The following is a 27,520-nucleotide window of genomic DNA, read 5'->3' on the forward strand; positions in this document are numbered from 1 at the left end:
CCATTAAGGAAGTAAAGTTTCATTAGTAACAACAAGGTTGTTTTAATTAATGATATTAAATTGTAACATAAACAATATGAAACAATGGTTTTAATAACAACTCGTGAACCATTAGAAGAGGAGAATACCATTAAGGAAGTAAAGTTTCATTAATAACAACAAGGTTGTTTTAATTAATCATATTAAATTGTAACATAAACAATATGAAACAATGGTTTTAATAACAACTCGTGAACCATTAGAAGAGAAGAATACCATTAAGGAAGTAAAGTTTCATTAATAACAACAAGGTTGTTTAAATTAAACATATTAAATTGTAACATAAACAATATGAAACAATGGTTACAATAACAACTCGTGAACCATTAGAAGAAAAGAATACCATTAAGGAAGTAAAGTTTCATTAGTAACAACAAGGTTGTTTTAATTAATCATATTAAATTGTAACATAAACAATATGAAATAATGGTTTTAATAACAACTCGTGAACCATTAGAAGAGGAGAATACCATTAAGGAAGTAAAGTTTCATTAGTAACAACAAGGTTGTTTTAATTAATCATATTAAATTGTAACATAAACAATATGAAATAATGGTTTTAATAACAACTCGTGAACCATAAGAAGAGGAGAATACCATTAAGGAAGTAAAGTTTCATTAATAACAACAAGGTTGTTTTAATTAATCATATTAAATTGTAACATAAACAATATGAAACAATGGTTATAATAACAACTCGTGAACCATTAGAAGAAAAGAATACCATTAAGGAAGTAAAGTTTCATTAGTAACAACAAGGTTGTTTTAATTAATGATATTAAATTGTAACATAAACAATATGAAACAATGGTTTTAATAACAATTCGTGAACCATTAGAAGAAAAGAATACCATTAAGGAAGTAAAGTTTCATTAGTAACAACAAGGTTGTTTTAATTAATGATATTAAATTGTAACATAAACAATATGAAACAATGGTTTTAACAACAATTCGTGAACCATTAGAAGAGGAGAATACCATTAAGGAAGTAAAGTTTCATTAGTAACAACAAGGTTGTTTTAATTAATGATATTAAATTGTAACATAAACAATATGAAATAATGGTTTTAATAACAACTCGTGAACCATAAGAAGAGGAGAATACCATTAAGGAAGTAAAGTTTCATTAATAACAACAAGGTTGTTTTAATTAAACATATTAAATTGTAACATAAACAATATGAAACAATGGTTTTAATAACAACTCGTGAACCATTAGAAGAGAAGAATACCATTAAGGAAGTAAAGTTTCATTAATAACAACAAGGTTGTTTTAATTAATTATATTAAATTGTAACATAAACAATATGAAACAATGGTTACAATAACAACTCGTGAACCATTAGAAGAAAAGAATACCATTAAGGAAGTAAAGTTTCATTAGTAACAACAAGGTTGTTTTAATTAATTATATTAAATTGTAACATAAACAATATGAAACAATGGTTTTAATAACAACTCGTGAACCATAAGAAGAGGAGAATACCATTAAGGAAGTAAAGTTTCATTAATAACAACAAGGTTGTTTTAATTAATCATATTAAATTGTAACATAAACAATATGAAATAATGGTTTTAATAACAACTCGTGAACCATAAGAAGAGGAGAATACCATTAAGGAAGTAAAGTTTCATTAATAACAACAAGGTTGTTTTAATTAATCATATTAAATTGTAACATAAACAATATGAAACAATGGTTACAATAACAACTCGTGAACCATTAGAAGAAAAGAATACCATTAAGGAAGTAAAGTTTCATTAGTAACAACAAGGTTGTTTTAATTAATCATATTAAATTGTAACATAAACAATATGAAACAATGGTTTTAAAACAATTCGTGAATGGTTTTAAAGTTTCATTAGTAACAACATGAAACAATGGTTTTAACAACAATTCGTGAACCATTAGAAGAGAGAATACCATTAAGGAAGAAAAGTTTCATTAGTAACAACAAGGTTGTTTTAATTAATGATATTAAATTGTAACATAAACAATATGAAACAATGGTTTTAACAACAATTCGTGAACCATTAGAAGAGAAGAATACCATTAAGGATGAAAAGTTTCATTAGTAACAACAAGGTTGTTTTAATTAATGATATTAAATTGTAACATAAACAATATGAAACAATGGTTTTAATAACAACTCGTGAACCATTAGAAGAGGAGAATACCATTAAGGAAGTAAAGTTTCATTAATAACAACAAGGTTGTTTTAATTAATCATATTAAATTGTAACATAAACAATATGAAACAATGGTTTTAATAACAACTCGTGAACCATTAGAAGAGAAGAATACCATTAAGGAAGTAAAGTTTCATTAATAACAACAAGGTTGTTTAAATTAAACATATTAAATTGTAACATAAACAATATGAAACAATGGTTTTAATAACAACTCGTGAACCATTAGAAGAAAAGAATACCATTAAGGAAGTAAAGTTTCATTAGTAACAACAAGGTTGTTTTAATTAATCATATTAAATTGTAACATAAACAATATGAAATAATGGTTTTAATAACAACTCGTGAACCATAAGAAGAGGAGAATACCATTAAGGAAGTAAAGTTTCATTAATAACAACAAGGTTGTTTTAATTAATCATATTAAATTGTAACATAAACAATATGAAACAATGGTTACAATAACAACTCGTGAACCATTAGAAGAAAAGAATACCATTAAGGAAGTAAAGTTTCATTAGTAACAACAAGGTTGTTTTAATTAATCATATTAAATTGTAACATAAACAATATGAAACAATGGTTTTAACAACAATTCGTGAACCATTAGAAGAAAAGAATACCATTAAGGAAGTAAAGTTTCATTAGTAACAACATGAAACAATGGTTTTAACAACAATTCGTGAACCATTAGAAGAGAAGAATACCATTAAGGAAGTAAAGTTTCATTAGTAACAACAAGGTTGTTTTAATTAATGATATTAAATTGTAACATAAACAATATGAAACAATGGTTTTAATAACAATTCGTGAACCATTAGAAGAGGAGAATACCATTAAGGAAGTAAAGTTTCATTAATAACAACAAGGTTGTTTTAATTAAACATATTAAATTGTAACATAAACAATATGAAACAATGGTTTTAATAACAACTCGTGAACCATTAGAAGAGAAGAATACCATCAAGGAAGAAAAGTTTCATTAATAACAACAAGGTTGTTTTAATTAAATATATTAAATTGTAACATAAACAATATGAAACAATGGTTTTAATAACAACTCGTGAACCATTAGAAGAAAAGAATACCATTAAGGAAGTAAAGTTTCATTAGTAACAACAAGGTTGTTTTAATTAATCATATTAAATTGTAACATAAACAATATGAAATAATGGTTTTAATAACAACTCGTGAACCATTAGAAGAGGAGAATACCATTAAGGAAGTAAAGTTTCATTAATAACAACAAGGTTGTTTTAATTAATTATATTAAATTGTAACATAAACAATATGAAACAATGGTTTTAATAACAACTCGTGAACCATTAGAAGAGGAGAATACCATTAAGGAAGTAAAGTTTCATTAATAACAACAAGGTTGTTTTAATTAATCATATTAAATTGTAACATAAACAATATGAAACAATGGTTTTAATAACAACTCGTGAACCATAAGAAGAGGAGAATACCATTAAGGAAGTAAAGTTTCATTAATAACAACAAGGTTGTTTTAATTAATCATATTAAATTGTAACATAAACAATATGAAACAATGGTTACAATAACAACTCGTGAACCATTAGAAGAAAAGAATACCATTAAGGAAGTAAAGTTTCATTAGTAACAACAAGGTTGTTTTAATTAATCATATTAAATTGTAACATAAACAATATGAAACAATGGTTTTAACAACAATTCGTGAACCATTAGAAGAGAAGAATACCATTAAGGAAGTAAAGTTTCATTAGTAACAACAAGGTTGTTTTAATTAATGATATTAAATTGTAACATAAACAATATGAAACAATGGTTTTAACAACAATTCGTGAACCATTAGAAGAGGAGAATACCATTAAGGAAGTAAAGTTTCATTAATAACAACAAGGTTGTTTTAATTAATGATATTAAATTGTAACATAAACAATATGAAATAATGGTTTTAATAACAACTCGTGAACCATAAGAAGAGGAGAATACCATTAAGGAAGTAAAGTTTCATTAATAACAACAAGGTTGTTTTAATTAATTATATTAAATTGTAACATAAACAATATGAAACAATGGTTTTAATAACAACTCGTGAACCATTAGAAGAGGAGAATACCATTAAGGAAGTAAAGTTTCATTAATAACAACAAGGTTGTTTTAATTAATCATATTAAATTGTAACATAAACAATATGAAACAATGGTTTTAATAACAACTCGTGAACCATAAGAAGAGGAGAATACCATTAAGGAAGAAAAGTTTCATTAGTAACAACAAGGTTGTTTTAATTAATTATATTAAATTGTAACATAAACAATATGAAACAATGGTTTTAATAACAACTCGTGAACCATTAGAAGAAAAGAATACCATTAAGGAAGTAAAGTTTCATTAGTAACAACAAGGTTGTTTTAATTAATCATATTAAATTGTAACATAAACAATATGAAACAATGGTTTTAACAACAATTCGTGAACCATTAGAAGAAAAGAATACCATTAAGGAAGTAAAGTTTCATTAATAACAACAAGGTTGTTTTAATTAAAATATTAAATTGTAACATAAACAATATGAAACAATGGTTTTAATAAACCATTAGAAGAGAAATACCATTAAGGAAGTAAAGTTTCATTAATAACAACAAGGTTGTTTTAATTAATGATATTAAATTGTAACATAAACAATATGAAATAATGGTTTTAATAACAACTCGTGAACCATAAGAAGAGGAGAATACCATTAAGGAAGTAAAGTTTCATTAGTAACAACAAGGTTGTTTTAATTAATCATATTAAATTGTAACATAAACAATATGAAATAATGGTTTTAATAACAACTCGTGAACCATAAGAAGAGGAGAATACCATTAAGGAAGTAAAGTTTCATTAATAACAACAAGGTTGTTTTAATTAATCATATTAAATTGTAACATAAACAATATGAAACAATGGTTACAATAACAACTCGTGAACCATTAGAAGAAAAGAATACCATTAAGGAAGTAAAGTTTCATTAGTAACAACAAGGTTGTTTTAATTAATCATATTAAATTGTAACATAAACAATATGAAACAATGGTTTTAATAACAACTCGTGAACCATTAGAAGAAAAGAATACCATTAAGGAAGTAAAGTTTCATTAGTAACAACAAGGTTGTTTTAATTAATGATATTAAATTGTAACATAAACAATATGAAACAATGGTTTTAACAACAATTCGTGAACCATTAGAAGAAAAGAATACCATTAAGGAAGTAAAGTTTCATTAGTAACAACAAGGTTGTTTTAATTAATGATATTAAATTGTAACATAAACAACATGAAACAATGGTTTTAACAACAATTCGTGAACCATTAGAAGAGAAGAATACCATTAAGGAAGAAAAGTTTCATTAGTAACAACAAGGTTGTTTTAATTAATGATATTAAATTGTAACATAAACAATATGAAACAATGGTTTTAACAACAATTCGTGAACCATTAGAAGAGGAGAATACCATTAAGGAAGTAAAGTTTCATTAATAACAACAAGGTTGTTTTAATTAAACATATTAAATTGTAACATAAACAATATGAAACAATGGTTTTAATAACAACTCGTGAACCATTAGAAGAGAAGAATACCATCAAGGAAGAAAAGTTTCATTAATAACAACAAGGTTGTTTTAATTAAATATATTAAATTGTAACATAAACAATATGAAACAACTCGTGAACCATTAGAAGAAAAGAATACCATTAAGGAAGTAAAGTTTCATTAGTAACAACAAGGTTGTTTTAATTAATTATATTAAATTGTAACATAAACAATATGAAACAATGGTTTTAATAACAACTCGTGAACCATTAGAAGAGGAGAATACCATTAAGGAAGTAAAGTTTCATTAGTAACAGCAAGGTTGTTTTAATTAATTATATTAAATTGTAACATAAACAATATGAAACAATGGTTTTAATAACAACTCGTGAACCATTAGAAGAGGAGAATACCATTAAGGAAGTAAAGTTTCATTAATAACAACAAGGTTGTTTTAATTAATCATATTAAATTGTAACATAAACAATATGAAACAATGGTTTTAATAACAACTCGTGAACCATTAGAAGAGGAGAATACCATTAAGGAAGTAAAGTTTCATTAGTAACAACAAGGTTGTTTTAATTAATCATATTAAATTGTAACATAAACAATATGAAATAATGGTTTTAATAACAACTCGTGAACCATAAGAAGAGGAGAATACCATTAAGGAAGTAAAGTTTCATTAATAACAACAAGGTTGTTTTAATTAATCATATTAAATTGTAACATAAACAATATGAAACAATGGTTACAATAACAACTCGTGAACCATTAGAAGAAAAGAATACCATTAAGGAAGTAAAGTTTCATTAGTAACAACAAGGTTGTTTTAATTAATGATATTAAATTGTAACATAAACAATATGAAACAATGGTTTTAATAACAACTCGTGAACCATAAGAAGAGGAGAATACCATTAAGGAAGTAAAGTTTCATTAATAACAACAAGGTTGTTTTAATTAATGATATTAAATTGTAACATAAACAATATGAAACAATGGTTTTAATAACAACTCGTGAACCATTAGAAGAGAAGAATACCATTAAGGAAGTAAAGTTTCATTAATAACAACAAGGTTGTTTAAATTAAACATATTAAATTGTAACATAAACAATATGAAACAATGGTTTTAATAACAACTCGTGAACCATTAGAAGAAAAGAATACCATTAAGGAAGTAAAGTTTCATTAGTAACAACATGAAACAATGGTTTTAACAACAATTCGTGAACCATTAGAAGAGAAGAATACCATTAAGGAAGTAAAGTTTCATTAATAACAACAAGGTTGTTTTAATTAATTATATTAAATTGTAACATAAACAATATGAAACAATGGTTTTAATAACAACTCGTGAACCATTAGAAGAGGAGAATACCATTAAGGAAGTAAAGTTTCATTAATAACAACAAGGTTGTTTTAATTAATTATATTAAATTGTAACATAAACAATATGAAACAATGGTTTTAATAACAACTCGTGAACCATTAGAAGAGGAGAATACCATTAAGGAAGTAAAGTTTCATTAGTAACAACAAGGTTGTTTTAATTAATCATATTAAATTGTAACATAAACAATATGAAATAATGGTTTTAATAACAACTCGTGAACCATAAGAAGAGGAGAATACCATTAAGGAAGTAAAGTTTCATTAATAACAACAAGGTTGTTTTAATTAATCATATTAAATTGTAACATAAACAATATGAAACAATGGTTTTAATAACAACTCGTGAACCATTAGAAGAGGAGAATACCATTAAGGAAGTAAAGTTTCATTAGTAACAACAAGGTTGTTTTAATTAATCATATTAAATTGTAACATAAACAATATGAAACAATGGTTTTAATAACAACTCGTGAACCATTAGAAGAAAAGAATACCATTAAGGAAGTAAAGTTTCATTAGTAACAACAAGGTTGTTTTAATTAATCATATTAAATTGTAACATAAACAATATGAAACAATGGTTTTAACAACAATTCGTGAACCATTAGAAGAAAAGATACCATTAAGGAAGTAAAGTTTCATTAGTAACAACAAGGTTGTTTTAATTAATGATATTAAATTGTAACATAAACAACATGAAACAATGGTTTTAACAACAATTCGTGAACCATTAGAAGAGGAGAATACCATTAAGGAAGTAAAGTTTCATTAGTAACAACAAGGTTGTTTTAATTAATGATATTAAATTGTAACATAAACAATATGAAACAATGGTTTTAACAACAATTTGTGAACCATTAGAATAGGAGAATACCATTAAGGAAGTAAAGTTTCATTAATAACAACAAGGTTGTTTTAATTAAAATATTAAATTGTAACATAAGCAATATGAAACAATGGTTTTAATAACAACTCGTGAACCATTAGAAGAGAAGAATACCATTAAGGAAGTAAAGTTTCATTAATAACAACAAGGTTGTTTAAATTAAACATATTAAATTGTAACATAAACAATATGAAACAATGGTTATAATAACAACTCGTGAACCATTAGAAGAAAAGAATACCATTAAGGAAGTAAAGTTTCATTAGTAACAACAAGGTTGTTTTAATTAATCATATTAAATTGTAACATAAACAATATGAAATAATGGTTTTAATAACAACTCGTGAACCATAAGAAGAGGAGAATACCATTAAGGAAGTAAAGTTTCATTAATAACAACAAGGTTGTTTTAATTAATTATATTAAATTGTAACATAAACAATATGAAACAATGGTTTTAATAACAACTCGTGAACCATTAGAAGAGGAGAATACCATTAAGGAAGTAAAGTTTCATTATTGTTTTAATTAATCATATTAAATTGTAACATAAACAATATGAAACAATGGTTTTAATAACAACTCGTGAACCATTAGAAGAGAAGAATACCATTAAGGAAGTAAAGTTTCATTAGTAACAACAAGGTTGTTTTAATTAATGATATTAAATTGTAACATAAACAATATGAAACAATGGTTTTAATAACAACTCGTGAACCATAAGAAGAGGAGAATACCATTAAGGAAGTAAAGTTTCATTAATAACAACAAGGTTGTTTTAATTAAACATATTAAATTGTAACATAAACAATATGAAACAATGGTTTTAATAACAACTCGTGAACCATTAGAAGAGAAGAATACCATTAAGGAAGTAAAGTTTCATTAATAACAACAAGGTTGTTTTAATTAATTATATTAAATTGTAACATAAACAATATGAAACAATGGTTTTAATAACAACTCGTGAACCATTAGAAGAGGAGAATACCATTAAGGAAGTAAAGTTTCATTAGTAACAACAAGGTTGTTTTAATTAATTATATTAAATTGTAACATAAACAATATGAAACAATGGTTTTAATAACAACTCGTGAACCATTAGAAGAGGAGAATACCATTAAGGAAGTAAAGTTTCATTAATAACAACAAGGTTGTTTTAATTAATCATATTAAATTGTAACATAAACAATATGAAATAATGGTTTTAATAACAACTCGTGAACCATAAGAAGAGGAGAATACCATTAAGGAAGTAAAGTTTCATTAATAACAACAAGGTTGTTTTAATTAATTATATTAAATTGTAACATAAACAATATGAAACAATGGTTACAATAACAACTCGTGAACCATTAGAAGAAAAGAATACCATTAAGGAAGTAAAGTTTCATTAGTAACAACAAGGTTGTTTTAATTAATCATATTAAATTGTAACATAAACAACATGAAACAATGGTTTTAACAACAATTCGTGAACCATTAGAAGAAAAGAATACCATTAAGGAAGTAAAGTTTCATTAGTAACAACAAGGTTGTTTTAATTAATGATATTAAATTGTAACATAAACAATATGAAACAATGGTTTTAACAACAATTCGTGAACCATTAGAAGAGGAGAATACCATTAAGGAAGTAAAGTTTCATTAGTAACAACAAGGTTGTTTTAATTAATGATATTAAATTGTAACATAAACAATATGAAACAATGGTTTTAACAACAATTCGTGAACCATTAGAAGAGAAGAATACCATTAAGGAAGTAAAGTTTCATTAGTAACAACAAGGTTGTTTTAATTAATGATATTAAATTGTAACATAAACAATATGAAACAATGGTTTTAACAACAATTCGTGAACCATTAGAAGAGGAGAATACCATTAAGGAAGTAAAGTTTCATTAATAACAACAAGGTTGTTTTAATTAAAATATTAAATTGTAACATAAGCAATATGAAACAATGGTTTTAATAACAACTCGTGAACCATTAGAAGAGAGAATACCATTAAGGAAGTAAAGTTTCATTAATAACAACAAGGTTGTTTTAATTAAACATATTAAATTGTAACATAAACAATATGAAACAATGGTTATAATAACAACTCGTGAACCATTAGAAGAAAAGAATACCATTAAGGAAGTAAAGTTTCATTAGTAACAACAAGGTTGTTTTAATTAATCATATTAAATTGTAACATAAACAATATGAAATAATGGTTTTAATAACAACTCGTGAACCATAAGAAGAGGAGAATACCATTAAGGAAGTAAAGTTTCATTAATAACAACAAGGTTGTTTTAATTAATCATATTAAATTGTAACATAAACAATATGAAACAATGGTTACAATAACAACTCGTGAACCATTAGAAGAAAAGAATACCATTAAGGAAGTAAAGTTTCATTAGTAACAACTAGGTTGTTTTAATTATCATATTAAATTGTAACATAAACAACATGAAACAATGGTTTTAACAACAATTCGTGAACCATTAGAAGAGAAGAATACCATTAAGGAAGTAAAGTTTCATTAGTAACAACAAGGTTGTTTTAATTAATGTATATTAAATTGTAACATAAACAATATGAAACAATGGTTTTAACAACAATTCGTGAACCATTAGAAGAGAAGAATACCATTAAGGAAGTAAAGTTTCATTAGTAACAACAAGGTTGTTTTAATTAATGATATTAAATTGTAACATAAACAATATGAAACAATGGTTTTAACAACAATTCGTGAACCATTAGAAGAGGAGAATACCATTAAGGAAGTAAAGTTTCATTAATAACAACAAGGTTGTTTTAATTAAACATATTAAATTGTAACATAAACAATATGAAACAATGGTTTTAATAACAACTCGTGAACCATTAGAAGAGAAGAATACCATTAAGGAAGTAAAGTTTCATTAATAACAACAAGGTTGTTTTAATTAAATATATTAAATTGTAACATAAACAATATGAAACAATGGTTTTAATAACAACTCGTGAACCATTAGAAGAAAAGAATACCATTAAGGAAGTAAAGTTTCATTAGTAACAACAAGGTTGTTTTAATTAATTATATTAAATTGTAACATAAACAATATGAAACAATGGTTTTAATAACAACTCGTGAACCATTAGAAGAGGAGAATACCATTAAGGAAGTAAAGTTTCATTAGTAACAACAAGGTTGTTTTAATTAATTATATTAAATTGTAACATAAACAATATGAAACAATGGTTTTAATAACAACTCGTGAACCATTAGAAGAGGAGAATACCATTAAGGAAGTAAAGTTTCATTAATAACAACAAGGTTGTTTTAATTAATCATATTAAATTGTAACATAAACAATATGAAACAATGGTTTTAATAACAACTCGTGAACCATTAGAAGAGAGAGAATACCATTAAGGAAGTAAAGTTTCATTAATAACAACAAGGTTGTTTTAATTAATCATATTAAATTGTAACATAAACAATATGAAACAATGGTTTTAATAACAACTCGTGAACCATTAGAAGAAAAGAATACCATTAAGGAAGTAAAGTTTCATTAGTAACAACAAGGTTGTTTTAATTAATCATATTAAATTGTAACATAAACAATATGAAACAATGGTTTTAACAACAATTCGTGAACCATTAGAAGAAAAGAATACCATTAAGGAAGTAAAGTTTCATTAGTAACAACAAGGTTGTTTTAATTAATGATATTAAATTGTAACATAAACAATATGAAACAATGGTTTTAACAACAATTCGTGAACCATTAGAAGAGGAGAATACCATTAAGGAAGTAAAGTTTCATTAGTAACAACAAGGTTGTTTTAATTAATGATATTAAATTGTAACATAAACAATATGAAACAATGGTTTTAACAACAATTCGTGAACCATTAGAAGAGAAGAATACCATTAAGGAAGAAAAGTTTCATTAGTAACAACAAGGTTGTTTTAATTAATGATATTAAATTGTAACATAAACAATATGAAACAATGGTTTTAACAACAATTCGTGAACCATTAGAAGAGGAGAATACCATTAAGGAAGTAAAGTTTCATTAATAACAACAAGGTTGTTTTAATTAAAATTTAAATTGTAACATAAACAATATGAAACAATGGTTTTAATAACAACTCGTGAACCATTAGAAGAGAAGAATACCATTAAGGAAGTAAAGTTTCATTAATAACAACAAGGTTGTTTAAATTAAACATATTAAATTGTAACATAAACAATATGAAACAATGGTTTTAATAACAACTCGTGAACCATTAGAAGAGAAGAATACCATTAAGGAAGAAAAGTTTCATTAATAACAACAAGGTTGTTTTAATTAAATATATTAAATTGTAACATAAACAATATGAAACAATGGTTTTAATAACAACTCGTGAACCATTAGAAGAAAAGAATACCATTAAGGAAGTAAAGTTTCATTAGTAACAACAAGGTTGTTTTAATTAATTATATTAAATTGTAACATAAACAATATGAAACAATGGTTTTAATAACAACTCGTGAACCATTAGAAGAGGAGAATACCATTAAGGAAGTAAAGTTTCATTAGTAACAGCAAGGTTGTTTTAATTAATTATATTAAATTGTAACATAAACAATATGAAACAATGGTTTTAATAACAACTCGTGAACCATTAGAAGAGGAGAATACCATTAAGGAAGTAAAGTTTCATTAATAACAACAAGGTTGTTTTAATTAATCATATTAAATTGTAACATAAACAATATGAAACAATGGTTATAATAACAACTCGTGAACCATTAGAAGAAAAGAATACCATTAAGGAAGTAAAGTTTCATTAGTAACAACATGAAACAATGGTTTTAACAACAATTCGTGAACCATTAGAAGAGGAGAATACCATTAAGGAAGTAAAGTTTCATTAGTAACAACAAGGTTGTTTTAATTAATGATATTAAATTGTAACATAAACAATATGAAATAATGGTTTTAATAACAACTCGTGAACCATAAGAAGAGGAGAATACCATTAAGGAAGTAAAGTTTCATTAATAACAACAAGGTTGTTTTAATTAATGATATTAAATTGTAACATAAACAATATGAAACAATGGTTTTAATAACAACTCGTGAACCATTAGAAGAGGAGAATACCATTAAGGAAGTAAAGTTTCATTAATAACAACAAGGTTGTTTTAATTAATCATATTAAATTGTAACATAAACAATATGAAACAATGGTTTTAATAACAACTCGTGAACCATTAGAAGAAAAGAATACCATTAAGGAAGTAAAGTTTCATTAGTAACAACAAGGTTGTTTTAATTAATCATATTAAATTGTAACATAAACAATATGAAATAATGGTTTTAATAACAACTCGTGAACCATTAGAAGAAAAGAATACCATTAAGGAAGTAAAGTTTCATTAGTAACAACAAGGTTGTTTTAATTAATCATATTAAATTGTAACATAAACAATATGAAACAATGGTTTTAATAACAATTCGTGAACCATTAGAAGAAAAGAATACCATTAAGGAAGTAAAGTTTCATTAGTAACAACAAGGTTGTTTTAATTAATGATATTAAATTGTAACATAAACAATATGAAACAATGGTTTTAACAACAATTCGTGAACCATTAGAAGAGGAGAATACCATTAAGGAAGTAAAGTTTCATTAGTAACAACAAGGTTGTTTTAATTAATGATATTAAATTGTAACATAAACAATATGAAACAATGGTTTTAACAACAATTCGTGAACCATTAGAAGAGAAGAATACCATTAAGGAAGAAAAGTTTCATTAGTAACAACAAGGTTGTTTTAATTAATGATATTAAATTGTAACATAAACAATATGAAACAATGGTTTTAACAACAATTCGTGAACCATTAGAAGAGGAGAATACCATTAAGGAAGTAAAGTTTCATTAATAACAACAAGGTTGTTTTAATTAAAATATTAAATTGTAACATAAGCAATATGAAACAATGGTTTTAATAACAACTCGTGAACCATTAGAAGAGAAGAATACCATTAAGGAAGTAAAGTTTCATTAATAACAACAAGGTTGTTTAAATTAAACATATTAAATTGTAACATAAACAATATGAAACAATGGTTACAATAACAACTCGTGAACCATTAGAAGAAAAGAATACCATTAAGGAAGTAAAGTTTCATTAGTAACAACAAGGTTGTTTTAATTAATCATATTAAATTGTAACATAAACAATATGAAATAATGGTTTTAATAACAACTCGTGAACCATAAGAAGAGGAGAATACCATTAAGGAAGTAAAGTTTCATTAATAACAACAAGGTTGTTTTAATTAATCATATTAAATTGTAACATAAACAATATGAAACAATGGTTACAATAACAACTCGTGAACCATTAGAAGAAAAGAATACCATTAAGGAAGTAAAGTTTCATTAGTAACAACAAGGTTGTTTTAATTAATCATATTAAATTGTAACATAAACAATATGAAATAATGGTTTTAATAACAACTCGTGAACCATAAGAAGAGGAGAATACCATTAAGGAAGTAAAGTTTCATTAATAACAACAAGGTTGTTTTAATTAATATTAAATTGTAACATAAACAATATGAAACAATGGTTTTAATAACAACTCGTGAACCATTAGAAGAGAAGAATACCATTAAGGAAGAAAAGTTTCATTAATAACAACAAGGTTGTTTTAATTAAATATATTAAATTGTAACATAAACAATATGAAACAACTCGTGAACCATTAGAAGAAAAGAATACCATTAAGGAAGTAAAGTTTCATTAGTAACAACAAGGTTGTTTTAATTAATGATATTAAATTGTAACATAAACAATATGAAACAATGGTTTTAATAACAACTCGTGAACCATTAGAAGAGGAGAATACCATTAAGGAAGTAAAGTTTCATTAGTAACAACAAGGTTGTTTTAATTAATTATATTAAATTGTAACATAAACAATATGAAACAATGGTTTTAATAACAACTCGTGAACCATTAGAAGAGGAGAATACCATTAAGGAAGTAAAGTTTCATTAATAACAACAAGGTTGTTTTAATTAATCATATTAAATTGTAACATAAACAATATGAAATAATGGTTTTAATAACAACTCGTGAACCATAAGAAGAGGAGAATACCATTAAGGAAGTAAAGTTTCATTAATAACAACAAGGTTGTTTTAATTAATCATATTAAATTGTAACATAAACAATATGAAACAATGGTTACAATAACAACTCGTGAACCATTAGAAGAAAAGAATACCATTAAGGAAGTAAAGTTTCATTAGTAACAACAAGGTTGTTTTAATTAATCATATTAAATTGTAACATAAACAATATGAAACAATGGTTTTAACAACAATTCGTGAACCATTAGAAGAAAAGAATACCATTAAGGAAGTAAAGTTTCATTAGTAACAACAAGGTTGTTTTAATTAATGATATTAAATTGTAACATAAACAATGGGTTTTAACAACAATTCGTGAACCATTAGAATAGGAGAATACCATTAAGGAAGTAAAGTTTCATTAGTAACAACAAGGTTGTTTTAATTAATGATATTAAATTGTAACATAAACAACATGAAACAATGGTTTTAACAACAATTCGTGAACCATTAGAAGAGAAGAATACCATTAAGGAAGTAAAGTTTCATTAGTAACAACAAGGTTGTTTTAATTAATGATATTAAATTGTAACATAAACAATATGAAACAATGGTTTTAATAACAATTCGTGAACCATTAGAAGAGAAGAATACCATTAAGGAAGTAAAGTTTCATTAGTAACAACAAGGTTGTTTTAATTAATGATATTAAATTGTAACATAAACAATATGAAACAATGGTTTTAACAACAATTCGTGAACCATTAGAAGAGGAGAATACCATTAAGGAAGTAAAGTTTCATTAATAACAACAAGGTTGTTTTAATTAAACATATTAAATTGTAACATAAACAATATGAAACAATGGTTTTAATAACAACTCGTGAACCATTAGAAGAGAAGAATACCATCAAGGAAGAAAAGTTTCATTAATAACAACAAGGTTGTTTTAATTAAATATATTAAATTGTAACATAAACAATATGAAACAATCGTTTTAATAACAACTCGTGAACCATTAGAAGAAAAGAATACCATTAAGGAAGTAAAGTTTCATTTGTAACAACAAGGTTGTTTTAATTAATTATATTAAATTGTAACATAAACAATATGAAACTGGTTTTAATAACAACTCGTGAACCATTAGAAGAGGAGAATACCATTAAGGAAGTAAAGTTTCATTAGTAACAGCAAGGTTGTTTTAATTAATTATATTAAATTGTAACATAAACAATATGAAACAATGGTTTTAATAACAACTCGTGAACCATTAGAAGAGGAGAATACCATTAAGGAAGTAAAGTTTCATTAATAACAACAAGGTTGTTTTAATTAATCATATTAAATTGTAACATAAACAACATGAAACAATGGTTTTAACAACAACTCGTGAACCATTAGAAGAGGAGAATACCATTAAGGAAGTAAAGTTTCATTAGTAACAGCAAGGTTGTTTTAATTAATGATTTTAAATTATAACATAAACAATATGAAACAATGGTTTTAACAACAATTCGTGAACCATTAGAAGAGGAGAATACCATTAAGGAAGTAAAGTTTCATTAATAACAACAAGGTTGTTTTAATTAATGATATTAAATTGTAACATAAACAATATGAAATAATGGTTTTAATAACAACTCGTGAACCATAAGAAGAGGAGAATACCATTAAGGAAGTAAAGTTTCATTAATAACAACAAGGTTGTTTTAATTAAACATATTAAATTGTAACATAAACAATATGAAACAATGGTTTTAATAACAACTCGTGAACCATTAGAAGAGAAGAATACCATTAAGGAAGTAAAGTTTCATTAATAACAACAAGGTTGTTTTAATTAATCATATTAAATTGTAACATAAACAATATGAAACAATGGTTTTAATAACAACCATTCGTGAACCATTAGAAGAAACAATGGTTTTAATAACAACTCGTGAACCATTAGAAGAGAAGAATACCATTAAGGAAGTAAAGTTTCATTAGTAACAACAAGGTTGTTTTAATTAATCATATTAAATTGTAACATAAACAATATGAAATAATGGTTTTAATAACAACTCGTGAACCATTAGAAGAGGAGAATACCATTAAGGAAGTAAAGTTTCATTAGTAACAACAAGGTTGTTTTAATTAATCATATTAAATTGTAACATAAATATGAAACAAGGTTGTTTTAATTAACAAAACAATATGAAACAATGGTTTTAATAACAACTCGTGAACCATTAGAAGAAAAGAATACCATTAAGGAAGTAAAGTTTCATTAGTAACAACAAGGTTGTTTTAATTAATCATATTAAATTGTAACATAAACAACATGAAACAATGGTTTTAACAACAATTCGTGAACCATTAGAAGAAAAGAATACCATTAAGGAAGTAAAGTTTCATTAGTAACAACATGAAACAATGGTTTTAACAACAATTCGTGAACCATTAGAAGAGGAGAATACCATTAAGGAAGTAAAGTTTCATTAATAACAACAAGGTTGTTTTAATTAAAATATTAAATTGTAACATAAGCAATATGAAACAATGGTTTTAATAACAACTCGTGAACCATTAGAAGAGAAGAATACCATTAAGGAAGTAAAGTTTCATTAATAACAACAAGGTTGTTTTAATTAATCATATTAAATTGTAACATAAACAATATGAAACAATGGTTACAATAACAACTCGTGAACCATTAGAAGAAAAGAATACCATTAAGGAAGTAAAGTTTCATTAGTAACAACAAGGTTGTTTTAATTAATCATATTAAATTGTAACATAAACAATATGAAATAATGGTTTTAATAACAACTCGTGAACCATAAGAAGAGGAGAATACCATTAAGGAAGTAAAGTTTCATTAATAACAACAAGGTTGTTTTAATTAATCATATTAAATTGTAACATAAACAATATGAAACAATGGTTATAATAACAACTCGTGAACCATTAGAAGAAAAGAATACCATTAAGGAAGTAAAGTTTCATTAGTAACAACAAGGTTGTTTTAATTAATCATATTAAATTGTAACATAAACAATATGAAACAATGGTTTTAACAACAATTCGTGAACCATTAGAAGAAAAGAATACCATTAAGGAAGTAAAGTTTCATTAGTAACAACAAGGTTGTTTTAATTAATGATATTAAATTGTAACATAAACAACATGAAACAATGGTTTTAACAACAATTCGTGAACCATTAGAAGAGAAGAATACCATTAAGGAAGAAAAGTTTCATTAGTAACAACAAGGTTGTTTTAATTAATGATATTAAATTGTAACATAAACAATATGAAACAATGGTTTTAACAACAATTCGTGAACCATTAGAAGAGGAGAATACCATTAAGGAAGTAAAGTTTCATTAATAACAACAAGGTTGTTTTAATTAAACATATTAAATTGTAACATAAACAATATGAAACAATGGTTTTAATAACAACTCGTGAACCATTAGAAGAAAGAATACCATTAAGGAAGAAAAGTTTCATTAATAACAACAAGGTTGTTTTAATTAAATATATTAAATTGTAACATAAACAATATGAAACAATGGTTTTAACAACAACTCGTGAACCATTAGAAGAAAAGAATACCATTAAGGAAGTAAAGTTTCATTAGTAACAACAAGGTTGTTTTAATTAATGATATTAAATTGTAACATAAACAATATGAAACTGGTTTTAATAACAACTCGTGAACCATTAGAAGAGGAGAATACCATTAAGGAAGTAAAGTTTCATTAGTAACAACAAGGTTGTTTTAATTAATTATATTAAATTGTAACATAAACAATATGAAACAATGGTTTTAATAACAACTCGTGAACCATTAGAAGAGGAGAATACCATTAAGGAAGTAAAGTTTCATTAATAACAACAAGGTTGTTTTAATTAATCATATTAAATTGTAACATAAACAATATGAAATAATGGTTTTAATAACAACTCGTGAACCATTAGAAGAGGAGAATACCATTAAGGAAGTAAAGTTTCATTAATAACAACAAGGTTGTTTTAATTAATCATATTAAATTGTAACATAAACAATATGAAACAATGGTTTTAATAACAACTCGTGAACCATTAGAAGAAAAGAATACCATTAAGGAAGTAAAGTTTCATTAGTAACAACAAGGTTGTTTTAATTAATCATATTAAATTGTAACATAAACAACATGAAACAATGGTTTTAACAACAATTCGTGAACCATTAGAAGAAAAGAATACCATTAAGGAAGTAAAGTTTCATTAGTAACAACAAGGTTGTTTTAATTAATGATATTAAATTGTAACATAAACAATATGAAACAATGGTTTTAACAACAATTCGTGAACCATTAGAAGAGGAGAATACCATTAAGGAAGTAAAGTTTCATTAGTAACAACAAGGTTGTTTTAATTAATGATATTAAATTGTAACATAAACAATATGAAACAATGGTTTTAACAACAATTCGTGAACCATTAGAAGAGAAGAATACCATTAAGGAAGAAAAGTTTCATTAGTAACAACAAGGTTGTTTTAATTAATTATATTAAATTGTAACATAAACAACATGAAACAATGGTTTTAACAACAATTCGTGAACCATTAGAAGAGAAGAATACCATTAAGGAAGAAAAGTTTCATTAGTAACAACAAGGTTGTTTTAATTAATGATATTAAATTGTAACATAAACAATATGAAACAATGGTTTTAACAACAATTCGTGAACCATTAGAAGAGGAGAATACCATTAAGGAAGTAAAGTTTCATTAATAACAACAAGGTTGTTTTAATTAAAATATTAAATTGTAACATAAGCAATATGAAACAATGGTTTTAATAACAACTCGTGAACCATTAGAAGAGAAGAATACCATTAAGGAAGTAAAGTTTCATTAATAACAACAAGGTTGTTTTAATTAAATATATTAAATTGTAACATAAACAATATGAAACAATGGTTTTAATAACAACTCGTGAACCATTAGAAGAAAAGAATACCATTAAGGAAGTAAAGTTTCATTAGTAACAACAAGGTTGTTTTAATTAATTATATTAAATTGTAACATAAACAATATGAAACAATGGTTTTAATAACAACTCGTGAACCATTAGAAGAGGAGAATACCATTAAGGAAGTAAAGTTTCATTAGTAACAACAAGGTTGTTTTAATTAATTATATTAAATTGTAACATAAACAATATGAAACAATGGTTTTAATAACAACTCGTGAACCATAAGAAGAGGAGAATACCATTAAGGAAGTAAAGTTTCATTAATAACAACAAGGTTGTTTTAATTAATCATATTAAATTGTAACATAAACAATATGAAACAATGGTTTTAACAACAATTCGTGAACCATTAGAATAGAGAATACCATTAAGGAAGTAAAGTTTCATTAGTAACAACAAGGTTGTTTTAATTAATGATATTAAATTGTAACATAAACAATATGAAACAATGGTTTTAATAACAATTCGTGAACCATTAGAAGAGGAGAATACCATTAAGGAAGTAAAGTTTCATTAATAACAACAAGGTTGTTTTAATTAATCATATTAAATTGTAACATAAACAATATGAAACAATGGTTTTAATAACAACTCGTGAACCATTAGAAGAGGAGAATACCATTAAGGAAGTAAAGTTTCATTAATAACAACAAGGTTGTTTTAATTAAATATATTAAATTGTAACATAAACAATATGAAACAATGGTTTTAATAACAACTCGTGAACCATTAGAAGAAAAGAATACCATTAAGGAAGTAAAGTTTCATTAGTAACAACAAGGTTGTTTTAATTAATTATATTAAATTGTAACATAAACAATATGAAACAATGGTTTTAATAACAACTCGTGAACCATTAGAAGAGGAGAATACCATTAAGGAAGTAAAGTTTCATTAGTAACAACAAGGTTGTTTTAATTAATTATATTAAATTGTAACATAAACAATATGAAACAATGGTTTTAATAACAACTCGTGAACCATTAGAAGAGGAGAATACCATTAAGGAAGTAAAGTTTCATTAATAACAACAAGGTTGTTTTAATTAATCATATTAAATTGTAACATAAACAACATGAAACAATGGTTTTAACAACAATTCGTGAACCATTAGAAGAGGAGAATACCATTAAGGAAGTAAAGTTTCATTAGTAACAACAAGGTTGTTTTAATTAATGATATTAAATTGTAACATAAACAATATGAAACAATGGTTTTAATAACAATTCGTGAACCATTAGAAGAGGAGAATACCATTAAGGAAGTAAAGTTTCATTAATAACAACAAGGTTGTTTTAATTAATGATATTAAATTGTAACATAAACAATATGAAACAATGGTTTTAACAACAATTTGTGAACCATTAGAAGAGGAGAATACCATTAAGGAAGTAAAGTTTCATTAATAACAACAAGGTTGTTTTAATTAATCATATTAAATTGTAACATAAACAATATGAAACAATGGTTTTAATAACAACTCGTGAACCATTAGAAGAGGAGAATACCATTAAGGAAGTAAAGTTTCATTAGTAACAACAAGGTTGTTTTAATTAATCATATTAAATTGTAACATAAACAATATGAAACAATGGTTTTAATAACAACTCGTGAACCATTAGAAGAGGAGAATACCATTAAGGAAGTAAAGTTTCATTAGTAACAACAAGGTTGTTTTAATTAATTATATTAAATTGTAACATAAACAATATGAAACAATGGTTTTAATAACAACTCGTGAACCATTAGAAGAGGAGAATACCATTAAGGAAGTAAAGTTTCATTAGTAACAACAAGGTTGTTTTAATTAATTATATTAAATTGTAACATAAACAATATGAAACAATGGTTTTAATAACAACTCGTGAACCATTAGAAGAGGAGAATACCATTAAGGAAGTAAAGTTTCATTAATAACAACAAGGTTGTTTTAATTAATCATATTAAATTGTAACATAAACAATATGAAACAATGGTTTTAACAACAATTCGTGAACCATTAGAAGAGGAGAATACCATTAAGGAAGTAAAGTTTCATTAGTAACAACAAGGTTGTTTTAATTAATGATATTAAATTGTAACATAAACAATATGAAACAATGGTTTTAATAACAACTCGTGAACCATTAGAAGAGGAGAATACCATTAAGGAAGTAAAGTTTCATTAATAACAACAAGGTTGTTTTAATTAAACATATTAAATTGTAACATAAACAATATGAAACAATGGTTTTAATAACAACTCGTGAACCATTAGAAGAGGAGAATACCATTAAGGAAGTAAAGTTTCATTAATAACAACAAGGTTGTTTTAATTAATCATATTAAATTGTAACATAAACAACATGAAACAATGGTTTTAACAACAATTCGTGAACCATTAGAAGAGGAGAATACCATTAAGGAAGTAAAGTTTCATTAGTAACAACAAGGTTGTTTTAATTAATGATATTAAATTGTAACATAAACAATATGAAACAATGGTTTTAACAACAATTCGTGAACCATTAGAAGAGGAGAATACCATTAAGGAAGTAAAGTTTCATTAATAACAACAAGGTTGTTTAAATTAAACATATTAAATTGTAACATAAACAATATGAAACAATGGTTTTAACAACAATTTGTGAACCATTAGAAGAGGAGAATACCATTAAGGAAGTAAAGTTTCATTAATAACAACAAGGTTGTTTTAATTAATCATATTAAATTGTAACATAAACAATATGAAACAATGGTTTTAATAACAACTCGTGAACTATTAGAAGAGGAGAATACCATTAAGGACGAAAAGTTTCATTAGTAACAACATGGTTGTTTTAATTAATCATAGTAATTTGTAACACAAACAATATGTAGCAATGGTTTTAACAACAACTCTTGAACCTTTAGAAGAGGAGAATACCTTTAAGGAAGTAAAGTTTTATTAGTAACAACAAGGTTGTTTTAATTAATCATAGCAAATTGTAACATAAACAATATGAAACAATAGTTATAACAACAACTCCTGAACCAAAACTAGTAACCAGACAACTATGTACACAAATGGCTAAACAACTGATATGTGAACAACAGAAGTCAAGTCCAAGGAACTCATCATGGACCAAGTTGGAAGTCCTATTATCCAGGAATTCAAAAGGTCATGGTGAGAGAAAAGTATTTTTTATTGTAACATTTTCAAATGTAGATTTCAACTACTATTTCTGAAATATGTGTTTTTATAACACATGTTTTGGACAACATGAGACCTATTGGTTCATCTCGGTTGTTCCATCAGCTAAACTAAATTATAATAATTAAATTTAAAAAATTATAGCCAGCCTTTATCATTCATGTGCTTATCGAGCTTTATCTTTAATGCACTTAAAGTTACTGCCTCTACAACATCCGAAGACAACCCATTCCACTTAAAGTTACTGCCTCTACAACATCCGAAGACAACCCATTCCAAACTACCTTGTTAACAAATAATCTTTCTTTTTTAAATATGATGAACCAGCACTATCAGTTTACAATCTTAAACACTTCAATCAGATCCCGTTTAACTCTTCTTTTTCAATAGAAAACAATTTTAACGATTTCATTCTCCCCTCATATAAAAATCCCCTCCATCCCAAGGACCATTATAGTAATCCACCTCTGAATCCTTTCCATCAATTCCCTGTTCTTTCCTAGGGTAAGGGGCCCGGCATTGCCAGGTAATTAAGGCACTCGACTCGTAAACGGAGGGTCGGGGTTTGAATCCCCGTCACACCAAACATGCTCGCCCTTTAAGCTGTGGGAGCGTTATAATGTGACGGTAAGTCCCACTATTCGTTGGTAAAAGAGTAGCCCAAGAGCTGGCTGTGGGTATTGATGACTAGCTGTCTTCCGTCTAGCCTTACACTGCCCTTACACAGATAGCCCTCGTGTAGCCTTGCGAGAAATTAAAAAAACCAAACCAATCCTTAGGTTAGGCGCCCAACACTTAACATAATATTCGAAATGTGGTCCAACGAGTAATCCGTACAATGACATTATTAGGTCTTTAGAGATGTATTCAATATTTCTATAGATACAACCTATAATACTATTCTTATATTTTATATTGGCTTTATAGATTGACCAAGATCTCTTTCTTTCATGACACTGTTAAGGTTTTCCCATCCCAATTTATTTATAATTCAATGATAACCCACATACATTATCTTGCATTTATTATAATTAAAACCTTTATTCCTCCAACTTACTAAATGGTCTATATCCTTTTCTAGCAGCATTCTCTTCACGACCAGTGACACGCATGGTCCTAAGACAGTCCTAAGGTACACGATTTGTGACATTAATACAGCTTGACTGAACTTCATTTGTCACAATCCTCAGATATCTTCCATCCAACCACTCTTCTATCCAGTTTGCTGATTTATCCCACATAGCTGTAGAGATAATCTTTACAAGCCTTGTATGTGACACTTTGTCAAATGCTTTTTTAAAAATCCAAATACACTAAATATACACTTTTACCCTCATCTACCTAAACAAAGAAATCTTCAAAGCATATCAGAAGGTATGTAAGGCAATATTTGCCTTTACTGAAACCATACTGACTATCCAGTAAAATTATAAACTTCGTTAAATGCCTTTCCAAAGCATATTTTGTCAAACTTTCCAACCTTTTCTCCACAACTGATGTAAGACTAATAAGCCTATAATATTATAATGGGCAACGCCTGTTACCTCCCTTGAAAGGAGGAGTTACGTTAGGTTTGGTTTGTTATGAATGGTGACATAATAAATATTAATCACTTATTTATTTATCACTACACCACTACATGAGAGTCAGTGGAAAAATAAATTTCAAGTTACGGAAACTTTTACCAGAACGAGGGATTTTAATGTTTTCAATTTTTGTTTTTCAAGTGAACTCGAGTTCCCCAGTGGCACAGTAGTATATCGGTTGAGTGACCCAGGGGCGTAGATGTTTTACACCCGATGTGGGGGCATGAATTTTGCAACCACTTATGTGGACTGTTCAATTTACAAATTGGTAATATGTGATTACGTGAACCTGAAAGCTGTAAACATGCAGTAACAGAGTAATCTTGTTGCCACGATACTTGCATGTATATTTAGGACAACTGACTGATACTTACGAACTATCGCTTAGATCGAAAAGCTTAGAAGCACGCATATATTAAAGATGTACATTTCGGTTCCTGAAAAAGCCTACATCTAGGCCTAATTATGTAATTCGATTGGTCAGAACACGAGAATCACAAGAACAAACACACTGTTTGTAGGCCTGTGATGCAATAAAACAATTCAACAGACCAAACTGTAGGGGGGATGATTGTATGCACCATACCCCCACCTAAAATGAAGGGGGAATGTATACCGTCCATCCCCCAGGACCTACGCGCCCGCTGCGGACTCACAACGCTAGAAATCAGATTTCTATAACCGTAACGAACAGAGCATAGATAGCTTTTGTAATTACCTTCAAACAAATCAAAATCAAACGTGATTGGCGTTACGTTTGGCATTCAAGAGATGGCGGTACCAGCGTAATTAACTGACGAATTACTTTTTAGTTCGCCATTAAACATAGAGCTGCACTGTTGACTAACACACCTTCTCGTCACAGGTATTCAAACCAGGTTTGTAATGCTTTAAACCTACACACTTACTGCTGAAGGACGGAGGTTACAAATTACTACTCTTAATCTCATTAAAATGTGTAAGAAAGTTTACTTGTTCATTAGTGTTCATAATGTTTTATATACTTCTATCTTATTAAAGATTTTTTTTTTTCGAATTTCGCGGAAAGCTACTCGAGGGCTATCGGCGCTAGCCGACCCTAATTTAGGCAACTCTTGAGCTACTCTTTTACCAACGAATAGTGGGATTTACCGTCACAATATAACGATCCTATGGCTGTGAGGGCGAGCATGTTTTGGTGCGACAAGGATTCGAAAACGGGAACCTTAGATAAGTACGTTGCATGCAGGTTAGATTCTCTGAATAATTTTATTTGTAATACAGAACCACAAGTGTTATTTTTATTTATTGCCAGACTGGTTGGACAAATGGAGTTTTAGGTTGTATCTGCAGAAATATTGAATAAATGTATAAATGGGTTTGGCCCGGCATGGCCAGATGGGTCAAGGCGTTCGACTCGTAATTCGAGGGTCGCGGGTTCGAATCCCCATCGCACCAAACATGCTCGCCCTTTTAGCCTTGCTGGAGTTATAATGTGACGGTCAATCCCACTATTCATTGGTAAAAGAGTAGCCCAAGAGTTGGCGGTGAGTGGTAATGACTAGCTGCTCTCCCTTTAGTCTTTCATCGCTAAATTAGAGACGGCTAGCACAGATAACCCTCGTGTAAATTTGCGCGAAATTCAAAACAAACAAACAAATAGTGAATAGGTTATAATTTCATTTTAATAGGTTGTCCAGAACTAAATGTTGTTTTTGAACTGTGAAGTTTGTAAAAGTATAAACCAGTTTTGTAAAACATGATTTAACTAAAGTAAGCACCATTTGCTTTAACACAATTTTATCAACGTGTAACGTTGCTGTTTATAACCCTAACACACATTTACCAACGTATAACGATGCTGTTTATAACCATAACACACTTTCGATGCTGTTTATAACCCTAACACACATTTACCAACGTGTAACGATGCTGTTTATAACCATAACACACTTTCGATGCTGTTTATAACCCTAACACACATTTACCAAGGTGTAACGATGATGTTTCTAACCCTAACACACTTTTACCAACGTGTAACGATGCTGTTTATAACCCTAACACACTTTTACCAACGTGTAACGATGCTGTTTATAACCCTAACACACATTTACCAAGGTGTAACGATGATGTTTATAACCCTAACACACATTTACCAACGTGTAACGATGCTGTTTATAACTGTAGAAATCAAAGTAACAGTTCAGTAACAGATACGTGTTAATGTCTGGTTAATGTTCCATGTAGTTTGTTAAGTAACAGACACATGTTAATGTCTGGTTAATGTTCCATGTAGTTTGTTCAGTAACAGATACATATTAATGTCTGGTTAATGTTCCATGTAGTTTGTTCAGTAACAGATACATGTTAATGTCTGGTTGATGTTCCGTGTAGTTTGTTCAGTAACAGATACATGTTAATGTCTGGTTGATGTTCCGTGTAGTTTGTTCAGTAACAGATACATGTTAATGTCTGGTTAATGTTCCATGTAGTTTGTTCAGTAACAGATACATGTTAATGTCTGGTTGATGTTCCATGTAGTTTGTTCAGTAACAGATACATGTTAATGT

Source organism: Tachypleus tridentatus, chromosome 3 (genome assembly GCF_004210375.1).
Source record: "Tachypleus tridentatus isolate NWPU-2018 chromosome 3, ASM421037v1, whole genome shotgun sequence".
In the NCBI taxonomy this organism is placed as follows: Eukaryota; Metazoa; Arthropoda; class Merostomata; order Xiphosura; family Limulidae; genus Tachypleus; species Tachypleus tridentatus.